This window comes from Rousettus aegyptiacus, unplaced genomic scaffold (genome assembly GCF_014176215.1).
Source record: "Rousettus aegyptiacus isolate mRouAeg1 unplaced genomic scaffold, mRouAeg1.p scaffold_m13_p_13, whole genome shotgun sequence".
NCBI classification, from domain to species: domain Eukaryota; kingdom Metazoa; phylum Chordata; class Mammalia; order Chiroptera; family Pteropodidae; genus Rousettus; species Rousettus aegyptiacus.
This window is the reverse complement of record NW_023416288.1, coordinates 29835456-29857317: the sequence shown is the minus strand read 5'-3', so window position 1 is coordinate 29857317 and position 21862 is coordinate 29835456. Positions and strand designations below refer to the sequence as shown.

Here is a 21862-nt window from a genome sequence, read left to right as displayed (position 1 = left end):
ACTTCAATAGAGTTTATCCTGTACATCACAACGGAGGATATCAAAGGCATCCCTTGAAGACATTTGTGCAGTGAATTCTGACCACCTTTCCATATCAACATCGGCATTGGAATACTAAACTTTTGGCTACTTTGCCCACTACGGGGTAAATAAAGATAAATGCATAAATGGTAAAAAATTGTAGCTTTTTCTTTCTCTTCCTTCTACCAACTACACATTCTCTCAACCTTACTTTCAAGGAAGACAAGAACCTTATTTAATTCACTCCAATTTTCTCTTTTTTATTATTATTATTATTTTTCTAACAACCGATAGTCAGTTTATAAAAAGATTGATTTGAGCATCTGCAATAGTGACTTCAACTTCGACTCCTGACTCAACAGCAATGGAAGTAATCTGCTTGATGATCTCAGGACTGTGCCAGTCAGTGAGTTCCTTGTGCATCATCATCTGAAAACGAGCCCAAGACTTAGAACCTCTCCCATGGGAAATTTTTTCTTGAAGTGACTCTCAGAGTCTTGGTAGGCATCCGAGCTGGTCCTTTCACTTTGAGATTCTTTTCCTTTGCACCTCTGATCAAATTAGCACACACCTTCTCCAAAGATTTCACATTGCAGCTGGTTAGAGTAATTCTTAACTCGGTAAATCGCCACTTCTGGTTCTATGGGTGTTTCACTTTCAGTTATTCACGGCCAACCACGGTCCAAAAATGTTAAACTAAAAATTCTAGAAATAAACAATTCATAAGTTTAAAATTGCTTGCCATTCTGAGTAGCGTGATGAAATCTTGTGCCATCCTGCTCCATCCCACCTGGGACATGAACAACCCCTCTGTCCAGTGTATCCACACTGTATACTCTACCTGCCCATTAGTCACTTAGTAACCATCTCAGTTGTCAAATCAGCTATCAGAGAGAGAGAGCACATTCACATAACTTTTATTATAGTATATTGTCATAATTGTACTATTTTATTATTAATTACTGTTGTCAATCTCTTAATGTGCCTAATTTATAAATTAAACTTTATTATAGGTATGTATGTATAGGAAAAAAATCATAGCATATATTGGGTTTGGCACTATCTACAGTTTCAGGCATCCACTGGGGGTCCTGGAAAGTACCCCACGTGGACAAGGGGAGACTACTGTGTATGTAAGTCTACATGTAGACTCCGTATTCTGGTCCAATCATTTATTCGTGTATCCTTTTTCAATTCCATATTGCCATGATTAATGTAGATATAATTTTTTTAAATTAAATTTGTTGAGGTGACATTGGGGTTAATAAAATTATAGTTTTCAAGTGTATAATTTAATAATATATCATCTGTAAATATTAATGTAAGTTTTCTAATTTTTTTGTGTATGACTGTCTTAGATGTCTCAGTTTTTGAATTTCTATATACATTTCAGAATATAACCCTTTTCCCCCAATCAAAAAACAAACCTTACTAAAAATTGTTTGTGATACTTCTGAATTCATGAAATTTATGGATGGATTTAGGGGAAAAATGGTGAAAATCTTTAAAATGCCAAGTTTTCTAACCCATGATTATGTTTTATCTTCCAATTATTTTTATGTTCTTTATCTCAATATTATTTTGTAGTTTACAATGTAGAGAATTTGTACATATTTCTTTAGATGTTTCTTAAATGCATTTTTATGTTGCAACGTTTTAAAATTTAGAATTTTTTAGTATGGATATAACTTTGTAGTATTATAATTACATACTTTAAATTTGATGAATTAATTTAATCCTTACATATCTTTTCTATGGATTCACTTAGACTTTGATATTAAAAAATTAAGTGGTCTATGGATAAAGTCAGTTTTATTTATTTTTCTCAAATATTATGCATTTAATTTCTTTTTAAAAACTATCTTTGTTTTTTTGAAATATACCTGAAAATTTCTAGGGTATAAGAAAATCCAGTAGGCTCTTGACTCAATTCACTGAGTGCTTAAAATTTATTCCAATTGCTTTATTATTATTCTCCTCTTCTATTCTTCCTTTTCCTTTTCTCTATCCTTTCTCTCTTATGTGTGTATCTGTGTGGGGGTGTACGCATATGTGCATGTATACATGTATAGAGATATATGTTTATGGATATATATGTCTATATCATGTATACATATATGCCAACATATATGTATACTTATGGTTGGAGACATCATGTCCCTTTAACAACAAACATTTTAGTACATGTTTCCTGAAGACAAGGGCATTTTATTATATGACCATAGTAAAATAATATCAGGAGCTTTAATATAATTATAAGAATATCTAACCAGTAGGGCACATTCAAATTTTACCAACTGTCCTGATAATATCTTTCATACCTCATTTTTCCTTGTCCAAAGTCCAATAACCATTTATCATTTGTTGCCTTGAGTTGTCATATCTTTTATTTTAAAGTTGTTTATTGAGGAATAATTTACGTACAGTAAAATTCACCCATTTCAGATGTCCAGCTTTATGAGTTTTGACAAATGTATATAGTTTAACAGCCACCAAAATCAAGATATATATTTCCAGAATGTCAATATATTTCTTCATGCCATTTTGCATGCAATTTCTTCCCCAACTTCAGCCCCTCATGGCTACTGATTTGATTCCTGTCCCCATGGTTTTGTTATTTCTAGAATTTCATATGAATTAAAGCATGCATTACATAATTTTTTTGTGTCTGATTTCTTTAATTTTGTTCAAGGCTTTTGAGATTCCTCCAAACTGATGTAAGCATCAGCATTTCATTCTTTTTTTTTTTTTTTTTTTTTTTTCCCCCTCTGAGTAGTATACCATTGTGTGGTTATGCTACAATTGGATTTTCCATTCACCAAATTAGGGACATTTGGTTTGTTTCTAATTTGTGGCTATTATGAAGAGAGCTGTGAGAAACATAGAAGACTTCAGGTGGACACGTGTTTTCATTTCTCTTTAGTAAATATTTAGGCATGAAATTTCTGGATCATGTAGTCAGTAGGTATTTATCTGCATATAAAACTTATGCCTTTTGCAGTCCCACAGGCATGAACATTGCAGTTGCTCCACATCCTTGCCAGCATTTTGTAATGTCACTTTAAAAATTATTATTATAGGCTCTTTAGTTGATTTGCAGTGATAACTCATCATGGCTTTAATTTTCATTCATTGTTGACTAAAGATTCGGGGCATTTTTCACATGCTTATTTGCTAACATGATTATCTTTATTTAGATGTTCTTTGTAGTTTTTAGTATATAAAAATTGAACATAATTGGTATATGTATCCACAGCTTTTCATGTTTAATGGTATTATAATGGTATTGTTTTCTTATTATACAAAGTTATAAATTTTTATATTTAGTGTATAGAAATGCAATTGATTTTAGTATACTGACTGTATCTTTTGATCTTAAAAAATTCACTGATTAGTTCTAGTTCCTTTTTCTGTAGATGATTTAGAGTGTCATCTGTGAATAAAGACATTTTTATTTCTTCTTTTCCAATTTGTATGTTTTTTATTTATTTTTCTTTTCTTAGTGAACTAGCTAACATCCCCAGCATAATGATGATTAGACATGAAAATATCAAACACCTTTCCTTAGAGGAAAAACATTATCTTTTATCATTAAGTAGATATTAGCCATAAGTTTTTTGTAAATACTCTTTATAAAGTTGAGTAAGATCTCTTAGGTTAATTGAGAGTTTTTTATGTAAATAAATATTAATTTTTTTAAAAGTAATATTGTGCATCATTGAAATAATCATATGGGTTTTCTTCTTTAGTTTGTTGATATGGCAAATTACATCAGTTGACTTTTGAATGTTGAACATCCTTGCATTCCTGGGGATAAATTCCACTTACTTGTGTCATGTCTTTTTAAGAGGTATTCTGAAATTCCTTGTTTTTCTTGACCTTGACAGTTTTAACAAAGGCAGGCAAATTATTTTGTAGAAATTCCATCTATTGAGGTATTTCTGATATTTCCTGATGATGATATTCAGGCTATGTTTTTTTTTTTTTTTTTTTTTTTTTTTTTTTGGCAGGGATACATACCATTGATAAAATGCTGTTGCTTCTCAGCATATCAAATTAGAATGTACCTGTTATTATCTTTTTCTGCTTTGGTGATATTAACATTGATCACTCAGTTAAGGTAACGTTTATCATGCCTCTTTATTATTAAGTTACTACTTATTATTTAATTAATCAGTAATCTGGGTGATAAACATTAATAATATATAAATATTTTATTCACTGTCAAATTTTAATTGAATATTTTTATTATCCATTTTTGTAACTCCTTTATTCTTTCTATATTAATTAGGTAGGCTTCTACAGAATAAATAAACTTTCCTTTCTCCTCGATTCATTTTTTTCTTATCAGAAGGCATTTGTGGATTCAAATTTTATCCAGTAGGGGACAATCCATTACACTTACTTGGCTCCAGTTTTTCTTAACCTGCGCTCTTGATTTTTTGAACATTTCCTTAGTTTATGGTGCACAAGTATTCTCAGGTTCATTCTGTACTTTTCCTTCCCCAGTTCTACAATCAGACATTTCTCCAAGAAGCCCTGGTTCCTTTTAATGATGAATGGTATTAGAAACAAGCAGTAGATAATAGATGTACTCAGATTGACTGGTGTATCATTTCTTCGCAGCTGTCTCAACAGAAATATTATGTATATTTAGTCACATATATGTATACACATACATGTGCATTACATATAGACATACATACATTTATTTACATCTTATTACATATAAATATGTACTTGCACATGAACTTATTTATGTATATATCTAACTAATTCATAACTCTTATTCCAATATGACAACTCAAGGTATATTCTAGTTTCTCTCATTTTGATGTCTTTAGCTTTTTTCTTCAAGAGTAAGAAAACTGTTTCCCATTATCAATATATTTACTCAAGCCTAGAACACACAATAATTAATTTCAAAATTGCTAACCCACACCACTCTTAAAAGCAAATCAACTAAGTAGAAGGTTTAATTTTTGTTAATATCTTTTTGGTTTAATTTACAGTGAAGTGCACAAATGCTATGTAAAATGTAATGTTTTTTTTTTTTTTGAGAAAAGTCTAGACTCAGTAATATGCTGGAACTCTCATATTGGCTTACAAAAGCTGACTATTAATCCTCAGAAATTTTATGAGCCAGTTGTTAAATACATCTATTCTTAAATTATCTAAACATAGCTCTATTTAATATTAACCATAAAATAATAAATATTCGATTCTTTTTACTTCCTAATTATTTTATTACATACTACTATTATCTGTGCTTTTGAGGTGATTTATGTCTATTATATTTGTATGGTGGAAATACTAATAATGATGTGTTATTGAGTATCTTTTCCCAACTTTGTGGTCAGTGATGGCATGTTGGTAGCTTGAAACTGGCCATTGTGGAAGAATTTATACCACAGAAATGAGTGAATGCTAAAATCAGCATTTTATTGTTTTGCTGATGGTCTATACTTAGAGAGTGATAATAGACTTAAAGAGCAATAGAAAAAAATGTCAATAACACAAACTAAATTTAAATTGTGCTTTGCCTGTAGCCTTTACATTGTAAATAGTATGAAAGATGAGTAAATGATATTTTAGTATTCAAAAATTATCTTATTCAGCTAAGATATTAGGTTATTAATGAAAAAACCAAATATCAAGGATGAATAAGCATAAGTAGGCTGTCTTTTTTACAATAGAATAGAAAAGTCTGTGTAATTGTATGTGCCTACTATTGGTAACCAATCAAAATAAAAATAGTTTCCTCACCAACAGAACTCAGAGAGTAAGGCCAATTCATTTATAATAAAATGCTTGAATGTTTGCTCGAAATTGGTAAAAATGTCCATACAGAAGTCATTTTCTCCAGGAACCTTTCCCTAAACTTCCTGACTGGACTAAGTTTGTGTTCCTTATTCTTTGGAACATCCTGTACATCTGTCCATTATTAGAATCTACCATCACTGCTGAAAATATGTAATTATTTCTCAGACAGTAATATTAAAATTTCACCAAGAAAGTGCTGTATCTCAGCTGCTAAAATTATTTCTAGCACACAGTAGGAACTTAATAACTATCAAAATTTTTATAAGCAAGATAGCAACTAGCAAGGATTCATGCTGGAGAAAGACTATAAGTCAAATTATATCGTTAAAATGAAAAATCTCTTTACACTATTAAGACTTCCAAGTTGCAGCCAGAAACTATGAGGCTACTAGCTATTCTTGTTTCAGTTAAATTTCAGTTTGCTCACTATGTTGATGCAGATAATTCTATAAAAGAGACAAGCAAAGACAGAAGGCCCCAGAATCTTACCAAAGCTATACATGAGTACATACTCCAGAGGGGAAAACTGGCAAAAAAAAAATTTTTTGGAGGGGGAACCCAAATTAAATCCCTTAACCAGAGGATTTTTTTTCTTTTGAAAAAGTAGAAATATTTTTTTCTCTAAAAAACGAACTTAATTTTTTTCTCAATATTTTAGCTATTTTCTTATTCTTTGTAACTATCAGCAGAAAACAGAACTAGAATCTGCAGGTATTGATGCATGATATCCACTGGTCAGTATGTGTGATTGGGATTCGACATAGAGGATTCAGCAGTAGATGACCAAAAGGAAACAGCAGTACTTCTTGCTTTTCACTTTAAAAATGAGTCAGAGTTTAGAAAATCCCTGAAATTTTTGCTACATGATTATGTTAGACATTTATTAGCAAAGGAAAAGCTGAAGAAAGGCTTTGAGACCCATGATGTTTTAATGAAACAATACACAGCTCATTTCATGCAAGCTACAGGTGATGTCCAATTGGTCTTCGGAATCTGGAGTATCCAGGAAACGCTGTACATTGTGCCAAGAAGTGGAGTAGTACCATCCATCAAGACACTGAGGCAGAAACAGGAGTCTCTGCTCAGGCAGGTGGGAGGGGGAAATGTATATCATCTCAAAAACACCGTGCTTCAGAAAATGCCATAATCGTTCCCACATGCCAGGTATGTGTGTGCAAAATTAAAATGGTAAAGCACTAGAGAGTTCAGGGTGAAGAAATGCCAAGTTCTAGATGGTTCCAGCAGGAGAGCTGAGAACCTGCGGTTGCTGGCTGCAATTTGAGTTCTCTCAGAACAGTTGAAAGTTTGATCTATGTATACTTATCCGCCTCCCCCACTCCCCGCCACACACAAAAGAACGAAACAAAAGAGAGTTTTACTACTAAGGTTCCAATTGCCGTCAGATAGTAGTAACTGTTATAATAAATGTAATGCAAGATAACTTCTTTTCTTCATCTCAAAAACTTTACAAATTAATCTTTATCCCTACTGTAGATGTTTTATCTTTATTATTATATCACGTTATATCATAATTTTGGTTTACTCCATATACCACAGTTCTCAAGGTTCTTGTTTTAGTCCTGCTTTCTCTACCCAGTTCTTAGAAGACCACCTGACAGAGGTAATGAGGTGACATCCTTGATCCGGTTGGGTGGAGCATGGCTGGGAGGTGCCTACCCTCCTCTGACTTACTGCTTGACAGGAAAAATTTAAAAACCTACTAATTTGGTACAGTTAAAACACACTGTGAAATAGTGTAAATAGAATTTGGAGTTGGATTGTTTATACACTTCAGTTTTCTTTTAACACTTAAAGGTGGGCGTACTTAAAGCAAAAATATACAAGCACCGCCGTGTCAGGAAATGAAGTGTAACCGGTGAAACGGCAGTGCACAGAGGTTCAAAATAGAAGCATGGTGTCTACACATTTTCTGACTTTGCCTTTTTAGACGAATCCGCACGAACATAAAGTACTTCACACACGGTTAATTTTTACATGAACCTATTTTTGGATCTTCCTTTTCCCCTCAACATAGAGACTGAAGAGGAGTATTACCTTAAATATTGTAACACATCTCCCCCTTGTTGCTGTGCAAGATAATTCCCACTACTGCTGACTATATGGCATTATCTGACTTCTTCAGAAATACGTTTCTGACAATAACACAAAAAAAACATAGTTTAAAAAATCCAATAAATTGGAAGTTTAATAGCTTTCAAAAGTCTTGTCAGGGATATTCAGAATACGGTTTTACTGCTACGTAAGTAAATGTAAGCCTATATTTAAGGAAAATTTTTTTCGGGTCAGCAGGATGTGTGTTATCAAAGCTGGTGGCTAGAGGGAGCCCTTTGTCTCATAAACGATCATAAAGGCGAAGTGAATCTTATGTTTAAAAAAATCAAACTGATTTTTAAAAAAATAAAGGCAACAATATGAAAGTCCAATGATTAGACAGCATTTAATTTAAAGTTGTGTTCCTGTTTTTGTTTTTTTCATTTCATAAAGAGAACAGGTAAAGACAGATCAGATCAAGTTCAGCAGTTTCAGAGGGCCAGGAGCCAAGTTGTGCTGCAGCCAATACCTCGGATACATTGTCTAGAAGTTGCTAGTCAGTTGATGTGAGCTGAGAGACTCACTATCAACAGTGCATAGTTTCCTTTCAGGAAAAAAAGAAAAAGAAAAAAGGAAAAGTGGAAGATCAGCCTTCTCGTTCAGAGCAGGGATTTTCCTCGTGTGGCTGGAAAACACGCGGAACTTGAAAATTCCTTGGCCAGACAAATCCTGTCTCTGGCCCGAGCAGCAGCAGCTCAGAGCTGTGCCGTCACCTGCTGGCCTCTCTTTTCCTTCCACTGCCGTGTGGGAAAGTCAGAGGCACATGGCGAGAGGAACGGTTACAAAAAGGGATGAGGAGGGAAAAAGGCTTATCCTCTTACCAATTAGTTTGCTTACTTTTGCCTTTTCTGTCTCAGACCACCGGGTGCCTGGAATTAATATATTTAAGGCCAAATCCACTTCAACTCAGCCACAGTTCTGGCAAACTGTGCTTCTGCTGTGCGGTTTGGTGTGTCTTTGGCCTTCTCTATCTGCCGGTCAGGTAGTTAGTTCTCTCTAACCATGAAATTTGTGGGCTGGATTCCTAAGCCTTTTCCTTACTCTTTCCATAGCATAGGATTTGGAGCATTAATATTTATTTAAAACTCAGAACCGTTGAGTGCTGAAAAAATTTTGTGGCGCTTAGGTGCCCTTACCCTGCTGGTATATGCTTGAGAGAAGGATTGCTTGGGACCTTTGCCAGCACAGGGTTCAATCTAGTTATAAAAAGTCATTGGTGTCAATGAGCCCATCCCTGGTAGGAACTTTTAACTGCAAGTCTAGAGGTCTTGACCACACACTGGGCCTTCTGTAAACCTGAGGTAGGCTCTGAGGGTGTGGTCTGTACTTTGCAGATTCCAATGTCCGGGTTAGAAAAACAGGCGGCAGCTTTCTCTGAACGTTACAGTCATTTTTTAATTTACCTCTGCTTAAAGTTAAAGGCCAATATTTTTATTATTTTTTAGGCTGTACATTTCAAATACTAAGCAAGCCAATAATGTGTAGAAAAGGTACACTTTATTTGGAACAAAAGGAGAATATGTTATATTAAAAAAAAAAAAACGCTTCTGATTTTTATTCGGAGATTTCAAAGCATCACCAGTAGTAACCTAATGGAGCATCCTGCTGGTTTTCACAATGTGGCTTTTGGATAACTGGAACCGTGAAGGTGTTCCAGGTGGTCTGGGACCAGCCCAAAATGCAAGCTACACACACGCAACAACATATTTTTATAAATGTTTTTTCCACTGCAGATCTGAGTCGGTACTGGAAAGCATGAATATGAACTTCAATTTAAAAATCTAACCACAATAATGATTACAGGGCCAAGCAAAAGCACCACAAAATGGTACTGAGGGCTTTGTGATATCAAAGAGAGAAACACATGAGTCTAGGTAGTCCTCGGGGGTTTGTGCCTTGCCTAAGTGGTCTGTGGAAACTGTGGCAAAGCAGTAGAACTACCATAATTTCCCCAAAGTCTCTCACAGGTGAATATTTCTCTCAAGAAAGGGACATATTTTCCAAAGTTTGGGGATTTTTTCTATACTCTTAATACACGTTTTTATGGTAAATTTAAAATTCTGAGCATGATACTGGAAATTTATCTCTTGAAAACTCTCTAAACTTACAAGTATGTCGAAGTGAAGTGTTTTGATTTAGGGGATACAGAGATATATGTAAACATCAATGTAATTTGGAATCCTGCATTCACATATTTTTTGGAGAATGGAAGCTGTGATGTTTTATCACAGCAAAGGCAAGTTCATGCCAACCTACCTCTTAGAGGGGTTTGGTAGAGACACATCTGTGGGATACCTGCTCTAATACAAACACAATGTTACTAGCCTTACAGGGATTATCTCATTTATATCTCCCAATACATTTTTAAGTTAGGTATTATTTTCATCAAATAGGTAAGGTGCAAACCTGGACCACTGCGATAATGTAATCGAAGCTATTTCCACTATCTCTTTTTAATCTGCCATCCTGAGCTTTTTCATAGATTTTTGACTTGACTTTTATCTGTCTCTTAAATAATGGTAGAGACTATGCCCCGCCTACTAATATTACATAGATTTTGAAAGTCAGCCTTATTTCTACTCCTGTCCCTTTTTATTGAAATTCGGAGAGCATACTTTTTACTCTACCTGAAAGTCTGATCTGGAAGAGAAATTTTTTACTTCATTAGGAATTAACTGTGTATTCAAAAATTGAAGGTTAATTTGCCATTTGGGGTTCCTCAAGAACTTTGAGAGGCTTTCAGAAGACACAATCCCATATGGGTCTCTTGTTTCCTACAATTCTTGCTATGGCCAAGAATGCAATGCCCTGGCCCCTGTCTTTACTAATAATTTCTCAGGCTTGTGCTTATGCAATTAACAGATATAACCTTAAAAGATGAGGCAATGTCTCCACTAAACAAAGAACTGTCTTTCTTACTGTTTGCTATAAAAATATTGGATTCCTCGAGCTCAGGATTTCTCATTCAGGATGCAAACCCACTGCATGTGAGTATCCATCTGGACCATATCTCATTGTCTTCTGGGGCAAGAAGAATTATGATGCCAAGAAGATTCCACCCCTTTCCCCTGGAACTGTATATATGATGAGATACCATGCTTGTGAATATGTTTCCTTACACAAAGAAAGGAATTTGCTGAGGTAATTAAAGTTACTAAACAGTTGAGCTTAAAATAGGGGGGTCATAGCTGGATCATCGGGTGAGCCCAATATATTCGTATCCATCCTTACAAGCAGAGGCAGAAGAGGCAGTCAAGGAGCTACAGACGAAGAGAACATCAAAGAGGTTCAGAGAAAAAGAAATATCTGATGTGTCATCAGTGACTTTGAAAACAGAGGGTCCCACAAGCCAATGAGCATAGGTGACCTCAAGAAACTGAGAACAACCCCAGCACACTCACAAGGGCATCAGTTCTACAACTGCACGAATTTGAATTGCATTCTGACAACAGAATTCCAAATGTGCTTGGAGACAGATTCTCCCTCAGAGCTTCTGAAGAAGAGTCCAAGACTCCTGACACCTTGATTTTGGCCTCGTGAGACCTTAAGCAGACTGCTCACGAAGACTCTTGGACTTTGTCCTACAGAACCATAAGATAATAAGGTGCTGAGTTTGTAGTAATTTGTTACATCTGTAAAAGAAACCTTTTTAATTCTACCCCATCTCTAAATATATCAACAGGGCATCTCCTTTATGATAAATGCTACGTAGAGCGACACTGAGTGATACAAAAATTAGGGGCATTCTCTTCCTGTTTCCCATTGCCCTTGTAGTTAATCCTCCTTTCCTTACCTATTCAAAATAGAAGCCAAAACGAATACAAATGTATTTATGGCAACAGGTTTTCAAGGATTGTCTTCTCTGCCAGAATCTTAGACTTACTGACCCAGCAAGTTGTTGAAGGGACAATAAAGCAAAGAAAGGGACAAAACCAACTTGAGAACTGAGGTCCTTGCCAGGTCACAGTTTGTAGATCATTGCTCAGAGGCTGCTTGCTTCCCTTATGTACCTAGACTAAGTAAGGAAAAAAACTCAGGCTTCTACTATCAACATTTTTCTCCATTTGTTCAGCCATCCTAGTGGCAAAGAAACTCTTTAAGAAAGCCTTTTTTGAAGAATCCAGGCGCTTGACCAGCGTATAATTGAACTTGAATTATTTGGTGGAACTAAATTAATATGTCATGAAAGGAGTAAAAGAAATGCATTAGAAATTCTGATGGTGGAGAACCTTTCTGAATGTTGAAATAGCCCAGGATGCAATGCATATTTCTCACATCATTAACTTACACAAAAACATGCCATTGTCGACTACTTTTTAAATTAAGTAGGTTGGATGACTCTAAAAAATGTCTGGTTTGACCCATTCCATGAAACAGTCAGGATCACCTCTGAAGTTGTAAATATAAATCATGCTTGATTTGGTAATCTGCACTGATTGAAAACATTTTTGTATAAATGGAGAACAGGTAGTAAAAAAAAAAAAAAATTAAAGGAAAATAAAAGTGAGGAAACCCGAAGCACGGTAAATTGGCTCCTACAGGTTTGTGGAACATTTTGGAAATTAAGACCTATCAACATCCTTTATCTGTTTCTTCTACAAAGAGCTGAGTATCTTCATTGATTTCACCTGTATTTGTACCCCTGTCATTTTGCATTCTTATCCCTATGTATTTTCCCTGAATCTTTCAGAGACTAGCAAATTAACAACAACAAAATAACAATAATCAAAAAAGTAGTTTACTTAATATAATTTCCCTTGACATATACATAGCCAAGGGCAGAAGAGTGAAGCCTATACTTTTAAATCACTTTTCTGCTTTCTTTGAACCTAACTGGAGAATAACACTCCTCAGTCTTCTTTACTAAAACATTACAGTTTTAAGATGTTAACGTTTTAGCTTATTCTAATTCAAATCCTTATCTTTTTCTCAATCAGAACTATCTGGATGGATATGGAATAGGATTTTAAAAATATGTAAAGCCTTTTCAATAATGATTTTTCAATAAAAATTTGTTTTCTAGGCTACACCATTTCTAAACCCTACATTTTCCCTCTTATGACATAGTTTCCTGTGTTTTTGCCACCTTTGTTACTTTCCTTTGGACCCTCTTATGGACATTAATACGTAACTAAGTTCATCAGTCTCAATGCTTAAAATAGAAGGACTTCAAAAGTTCTCACACTGGATACTTTTCAAAAGGGTATAATTTTTTTTAAGTTAATGGAGTGTAGGAAGCCAGGCCCTGTGCCTGGGCATACTGTATATGTTGCCGGTTAGAGGCGATAGGGGTGGGTTGTTGATAAAGAAAAATGCATTGATTTGGCTTGAGGTTTTCTGTACAGTAGATGAGCTTATCATAAATACTTCACCAAAGATAAGTTACCAAATAAATATTGCTCATTAGAAGGAGCTGATGATATATTAAACAGTGGGCAATTCTCTTTCATGACAGTAACAAATAACTGATTCACGACTTTCTTTCTTTGAAAGTGTATATTCAAAGACTTATTATACTCCTGATGATAGAGAGATATATATTGTTGCCTTGTCTTTGCTTTTTCACTAATCTCCCTTTCATGACATTAACACAATTTTATATAAGTGGGAATAATTGATTTAACTGAACTGAATTCCATGATTATGTTGGCACTTATTGTCAAATCTTGATTACTCATATATCTGCAGTTTCATTATTTTTCTATCATCTATTATTCATCTTTGTTATCTATTGTTACTTTATATCATTAGCTGAGGACAGGATAATGAGAAAAAATAAATAGCATTTATTGGCTGGGTGATATGGACCAAATATTTGATACTTTAATATATAATTTGATTAATTCTCACAACAAACCTATAAGCTAAGTCTTTTACATTTATTTAACAGAGAAGGAAACTAAGGTTAGAACGTAAGTAAATTGCCCAAAGTCACATAACTACTAAGCAAAAATGGGAAGAAAAATAGATTTTGTGTCTGTCAAAGCAGTCAGTACTTATGGGGCCAAGGTCTCAGACAGAAAACTAGTGAAAGGTACGAATAGACTTTCAATGAATTGTCCCTTAGCACATTAGTGAAATTCCTAAGCTGCACAGGATGAAAGGCTGAGAAAACTAACAGAAACTTAATAATAATACATAATCGGGGGGATCATTTTGTAAGTTGTATAAATGTCTAACTACTATGCTGTACAACTAAAACTAATATAAAATAACATTGAATGTCATCTCTAATTGAAAAATAAAAATTTTAAAAATTAAAAATAATTTTAAAAAGTTGAAACAAAATTCAATAAACATAGAGTGGTATTTTGAGCAGTCTCATAGTATGAGGAGATTAAAAATAGGAGCTCAATATCCATAAAGCAGTCATCCCAGGCTCCCAGCAAAGATACTTAACTAGTGGGGGCTGGAACAGAGCTGTATCAAGCCTTACGAAGTCTACAAATTAACTCCATTATAATTAGTTATCAGAGAAAATACTGAACTTCTTTGAAGATAGGTAAACTAATTCTAATCTTCAATAATGTTGTACACAAAATATGTGGTGTTCGCTTGATAATTACTGAGCAGACATAAATAATTCCAAGACACAAAAGAACAAGACAACAGAAACTGACACAAAAATCACCCAGTTATTGGAGTTATCACACTTAGACTTTAGACCTAAAATAAGTAACAGCAAGAAAAATTTCTCCAGAGAACTAGAATATACAAAAATAAAACAAATGGGAATTATAGAACTGAAAAATACAATATTGACATTAAGTACTAAATGCACAGATTTAACAGCAGAATGCTGTTAAATTAAAAGCAAATAAAGAATCTTGAAATGATCCAGAGATAAACAATGTATTACCTATCATGCCCAAAATCCATAAATAATTCATACAAGTCAATGAAAATAGACAACTCAAAGGAAAGATGTCTTTTGAGATGATATTCAAATAGCCAATAAATATATGAAAAAGTATGCATGTTTAGTAGTGATCAGGAAGGTGACAATTAAAAACAACATGAAATACCACCAAACATCCACTAAAATAGCCAAAATTAAAGACTGACAGTACTGTTGACAAACTAGTGCAAAAATTGGAACTCTCACACACTGTCGGGGGTAGTGTTAATTGGTACAAACAGAATGGAAAACTCTTTGACATTATCTACCAAAGCTATTCACATGCATACTTCACAAATCCACGATTCTACCCCTTTGCACATATCAAATATATAAGTACCCATTTGTCACCAAAGGACATGCAATAGAAAGTTTATAGCAGCACTATTCTTAATACCTCAAAACTGCAAACAACTCACATCTCTATGAAATGAATAAGTAAACTGTGGTATATTGATTGAACAGAATACTATACAGAAATAAGAAAAAAACAAACTGTTGCTACATGCAATAATTATATATTGCACAAAATAATGTCAGCCAAAAGAAGCCAGCCAGACATAAGCACACAAATTATAATATTTCATTTCCATACAGTTCAAAAACAGGCAAAGGTAAACTATTATAAGTGGGGGCTTCTGGAGTGTGGTTGTGTTTTTTCTTCATTGGAGTGTTGCAAAGTGGCTGTGTTCACTAAACAAGGATTCATTTTGCTAAGCACTTATGAGTTTTCTTTTATGGAATTACGTTATATTTCTACAAAAATTTAATTTAATACTATATATGTTAATTTTCAAGCGCTCCTTATATCCCCACAAACTTGTCAATCGACCTCTAATAGTAATTTTAAAGATTCAGAATTTAAGTATTGACAAATCAGTATGTCATGTTAAGGAAAGGAGGAATAAAATATGAACTGTGATAAATGAAAGGCTTTTAATTTCTTTTCAATTTCAATTATAATCTTTTTTTTTTTCAAGAAAAATATCAAGGAAGATATCATAACCTGGATTAACTAATATTAACCACTTACATTGACTCCTAAAAATCTCTTTTGAAGAAACCGTAGTAGTATCACTAAATTTTGTATCAAAACACCAAAAATTAAGGGTTGGCTGTTTCTTTAATTTTATGACAAGTCACTTGTTGGCTATATAAAGACTCAGATTCCTTAGTATTTTTTGATGATCGATCAAAAAATGAATTTGAGGTCTCTTTGTGAACTGATATTCAGCATTACTCTTATTTTTAAAATATCAATATATTACAGAGATATTCCACAGACAGAAATTTTTATCCAAATAAATTCGGTGTTTGTTAAGGAAAGAAGAGTACACTACAATTTTGAGAACACATAAGGGAGCCAGAATTGTTTGGGGTGAACATAGCTAGTGATTTGTCTGGATGGAGTTCAGATTTAACTAAAATTCTCCGTGGTGTTTTTTCTTTATTTCTATATTGACATTAAAATGCAGTTAAATGTTAGTCTCAAAACTTTATATTCACTTTTCACTTAGACATCGAAATGATATATTTTTTTTCTTTCTTGCCAATACTATTAATACAGACATTTTAAATTTTATTTTTCCTCAAAGCTACATAGAGAGACAATAGTGAAAAATAGAAGCCTCCTGTCCCACTATGTATTACCTCGATTCTTACTCTCAACTCTTTTAGCTAGCATTTATTGACATATTTCTACCTAATACAATGCCATTATATACATATTTTTAAATTTTAGGTATAGCTTGACTTCTTAGTATGGAAAATAGACATTTAGCTCTTGACCTAACTTTAGCAATATATCCCTAATATGATATCACAAATTGTGATTAAGGTTTTTGCCCAGAATCGAGCTCACCAAGAAATCCATGAGTTTGGCTATTTCATGGTTCTCCTCTTCTTAGCATTATCAAACACCCATTTCGTCTTTCTGCTTTATCCCATACTGATGCTGAGATAATGGGGCTTACAGGCGGTTACCACCACCTGCTTGTACTTCGGGGGTTGGGAGTTTGTAGAAAAAACTATTTTTATTGTAAATGTACATACAATTTTGGGTTTACAGTTTAGTTGCCCTGTTTTAAACATGGGGATTTGGAAAGATATAAAACAGCTTTTGCCATCTCCATCGCCATGCCATCTTCCCAGTATCCCTAGACTTTTATATAAAATTGAGACAATGACACATTTTCCTACTTAATAAATATATAGCCATTCTGACATGCCATATAGACATGCATGCTTGGGCAGTTTTGGTGTTGCACAAATTATAGAGTGTTGCACGAGTTATAGAGTGTATTTTTCACAAATTTGGATAGTATAACCTTTTACATAGCTAGGCCATATAATACAGCCTTTTGTTCCTAAGCTACAAGGCTTTATAGTCTGATACTGCATATAATAACATGAGATAAATCAAGCACAAGAGAAAATGACACAATCAAGAGATGCAGGCAACACAAGATGTATGTGGGCGCTGCAGCTATAACATGGCATACTGTTTTATAGCAAATGTGCTTCTTATATATAAGTAGAGAGCATGCTCTAAAATAATGATAAAAAGTATAGTGTAGCAAATGCATAAATGAATAACATGGTCATTTATTATCATCACATACATAATTGATGTGCTATACTTTCATATGACTGTCAGTGCAGTAGGTGTGTTTACATCAGCATCATCACAAGCATGTGAGTAACGCCTTATGCTATGATGTTACAACGGCTACTACATCACTAGACAATAAGAATTTTTCAGCTCCATTATAATGTTACACAGTCTGTCATTATGCAGTACACGACTATATAAGAATTAAATTTAGAAGACACAAATGTCAACAAATACTGTTGTTGAGGGAAACATGATAAATCACTGAAATGGGGGTTGCATGTAACAAAAAAGGATTTTTTTCTCAGTGAAGACTAATGTGATCATTCCAGCTAAGGGAAAAATTTTTTCATCATAATTCATTTTATGACATTTACCACATAATGACTTGTATAATTCTCACAAATGGACATAACTTATCTTCTCTTATCAACTGAATGCTCATGTAGGGATGTGGTTTTATGCTCTTGATTATCATGTGATCATGGCACTAAGCAAAAGTAGTACTAATGGCAACCAGTAAATGTTGAATAAATGAACAAATAGCATGATAGCACATACATTGATTTTAAATTATTTTTTGATTATTAGTAAACACTCACATATCTATGAACAGATTGTCTATTTATCTTGGAGTTATCTTGTGTGACAGTCCAAAGGCACTTCACTGAAATATTTGCATTATTGATATATGATCTCCTATTTCCTCTGAGCACAGAGATTCCCAAACAACTGGATTGATGTCAGGTTACAGAGAAGCATTGAGAAGATAGAATTTCAAGTACTCTATTTATAGAACAGGATTGAGTTTGGAATTCCATTGTAGAAGTAGGTTCTAGTTCCTCTTGTGTCAGATCTTCAAAATCTGGCTTTATATTCTGTTTACCCTATCAAACACATACATGATCATATGTATGTCTAAAATGTTACCATTACTGGCTGAGATAATTAATTTTGCATTATTTCATGTTTTAGATTAATTATGTCTTCCTTGTAGTGATTAGTAAAAGTATGATTATTAGTGGCGTCATTAATTGATTAGCTTATTATTTTGTCATACTCATTTGGCAGATTTTAAAAAGTCAGGGGAGCACCTGGATTCCTATGAAGAGGAAGAGAATGACTGCTGTAGAAGGAATATAGGATCTAAATGAACCTATATGTCACAACTGAAGAATTTCAAGGAATTTGGAACCAGAAAATATGACAATCAGAAAGGACCTTAAAAACCATTTGTTAAAAATATTATTTATACCTCATAATTTGAGGCCCAGAAAGATCAAGCAATTAAGCCAAAATTTTACCTAGATGTAAAACTGAAACTAGAATCTGGATCTCCTGGCTCCCCGTTCAATGATTTTTCTTGTTCATTTTCTTAATGTGTCCTACAGCGAGTTTGTTTCTATAAGCCTTTTTTCTGGCCTAGATTGTTAACGACTAAAAACCATTCACAGAACATTCCAGAAAAAAAATTCTACAGAGGTCAGACAACAAAAAGTGTGAAAAAGTCCAATGAGTTTGAGAAGACTGCTCAGTAATTGAGATATAGCGTGATATCACCCATTTTATTCTAAACAATAAAGCTCAACTTGCCGTGGCATGTTTCAAGGCTGCCCTGAAAATTCTATTACTTATAATTGTCAGATGGAATAATTTACAATTATTTTTATAATGCTTATTCCCCAAATAAATGTATAATTCAATCATCCTCGAGTCCAGCATAAACCTAGGTAGCAGTAATGGGTTATAGTTCAAATACATTTTCTCTTGATTTTTATTAGTTTAATTAATTGATGTTTTATATATGAAGTACAAAGCTCATAGATTCTGAAATCTCAAATCTAAAAAGAAATATTTTTCTTTTAAAATTTTATCAATGTATACATAAGGTTTATGTTCATTTGGCCTGCTGTGACCACCAAGAAGAGTAATGCTCTTTTAAAGAATGCTTTTTAAAATCTTGACTGAAGTTTAGAATTTACAACACAGCTAAAATATTATTCTCTAACTTAATGTAAGTTATTAAGCTAGAAATTTGTTATTAAAATAATGCACAAATGAAATGACCTATGGCTCACTATGGTTCTTTTTGTTTTTCTTAACACAATCTTAAAATGTTTAAATCTTTCTTATTTTAGAATCAACCACATTATTTTCTGTAGCTCAGAATGAAAAATATATACATATACCATTCCCGATAAAGATTAATATTGAAAGAGGTCACATGATTTTTTCCTGTTCTTTTTATTGTTTTTCATTTTTTTCTTTCAAAATTATCCCTGATTCTTCTAAAATAGTACAAAAATATGAACATTTAACATATTATTTTCACTCTCCAAGTTTCCCACCTATAATAAATATAATTATAAATAAACACAATTAATATTTTTGTGGCTATCTTTAAAGATTGTAAGCATAAGCAAACATATGTATGTAATTGCCCTACAAATAGGGCCCTACTACATACATAGATCTACGACTTGACAATCCACTTCTATTCTGAGGACATATTTATTGGAGTGACCTCATTTTTTATTTCATTAGCAGGCATGCCTTAAACTCCAATTTTGCTGACGCTCAATCTCCACCACTAAATGTAAGCTTCTAAATATACTTCTATCAGTAGAACAAAGTACTTAGGGTAGTATGTGAGCAATCTGAAGTTTCAGTTTAGTTAATCATACTTTCCAAGATGGAAAATTATGACTGGATTCGGAATAATGATATTAAATCAGAAAATTTTTGAATTAACATAGACATTAATACCAAACTCTCTTGCCCAAATCTAAACTGACGTAGTTCCTGTATCTGTGTTTTCTTTTGAAAAACTTCCTATGGTTCTTCAGATAATCTTAACTTATTCACTAAAATTGAGACCCAGTCAATTGTTTAATACAATCAGAGCTGGAGCGAACAAGAACACGGGAGATGGTGTAATTGATGAAAGATCTGGTGAAGAACACTTTCAATTTTTAGGGTCGTGAGATAACATTTGAGATCCTATTCTATATTTGTCAGGAAAGAAATGGAAGTAAAAGAAATCAGATTAGTACATTTAGGAATAAGCTGATGACCCAACTGGTGTGCTTAAGCACTCTTTTAACTTTTATTGTGATCCAAAACTCTGGCAACTAGTTAGTGGTTGGTTGGCATGATGAAAATGCTGGCCTTCTTTATGAATATTATTTAATTCTGAAAAGCAAAGGAGAAATTGTGAAAAGAGTTTCACTGCCAGGAACTCACCACTCTCATTTAAAAAAGTCACTCCACATTTTTTTAAACATAACTAATCTTATTATACTCCTTTTGTAAATACTTGTCTTCATGTCATTCAGCTAAAAGAAAGAGCTCACTAGGTTAAATTGGAAAATTAAGAAAAAACATATTTTCTCATCATTTAGATGTCCTCAGAATGCCCAATTTCATTTAGAATATTTTTAATGTACGTAAAAATATACCCTGGGCTATTGTTTTTAAAAAGATAGAACATTCCAGAAATCCCCTGGTAGAGATGATGTTATTAACCAATTGGTGCAATGTATACAAGAGACATGGGATTATTTGTATAAAAACTTACAGGCAAAGAATTTATGGCAGTAATATAAACTCATGAATGTCCTGTTCTGCCAGGGGGAATTCTCTGCAGTAGCTAGATGACTGATGATGTGGCAGACTGCGATAACAAGTACAGCTGCTTCTATAAAAATGAAATCATAACAAGCTAAAGAATAAATCCTCCATAAGAAATCTCTTAAAATGACAATCTAGTTTACTTGTTGTCCTGTAATGGGATTCTATCATCTACTTTTTTCACAACATGTACAAATCAAGTTTACAATATTTCTGGTTCCGGATCTTCAAATGTCATAAAAAAGATAATTTTACAGGAAAGCATTTTTAAAAAGTAATAATATAAACTGAAGAGAATTACAGCAAGTATGGGGGTCTGTGGTGAGTTTATTCAAAGAAAGCATTTTTAGATATGGTTAGAAAAATGCATCATTAGTGAAGGAAGGCTCCATGTTTTTTGAGTTTCTGTAAAGTTTGATGATTCCACATCACTTTGCGAGATCCAAGCATATACAACGTTTTGAAACTATTAAAATTCTCTTCTTGCAATCAAACATCCAACGAACAGAAAACTCGGGAATATTACATTTATAGAAGAGAATTCTAATTTTTTCTGATACAACTGAAGATCCTAGGTTGGTTATGAAGAAGGAATGCTTCGGCATATCCTAGGATATTTGAGTTCTAGTATTTGACTTTCTTAAGTATACTCAATTTAAGACTAATTTACAGTTTAATCCTGAAGGAGACTTATGCAAATATTTTCTTTATAACTGTCTATGTTTCGCGAGGATGAGAATTAAAATGTTTCTATTAATTTTATCTAA

The 21862-nt window shown here is 33.3% G+C and overlaps 1 pseudogene; it reads right to left on the bottom strand.

Annotated features, from left to right (window-relative positions):
* Positions 1-315: 315 nt before the first annotated feature.
* On the bottom strand, positions 316-7092 carry LOC107507969 (annotated as a pseudogene).
* Between the last annotated feature and the right edge of the window lie 14770 nt (positions 7093-21862).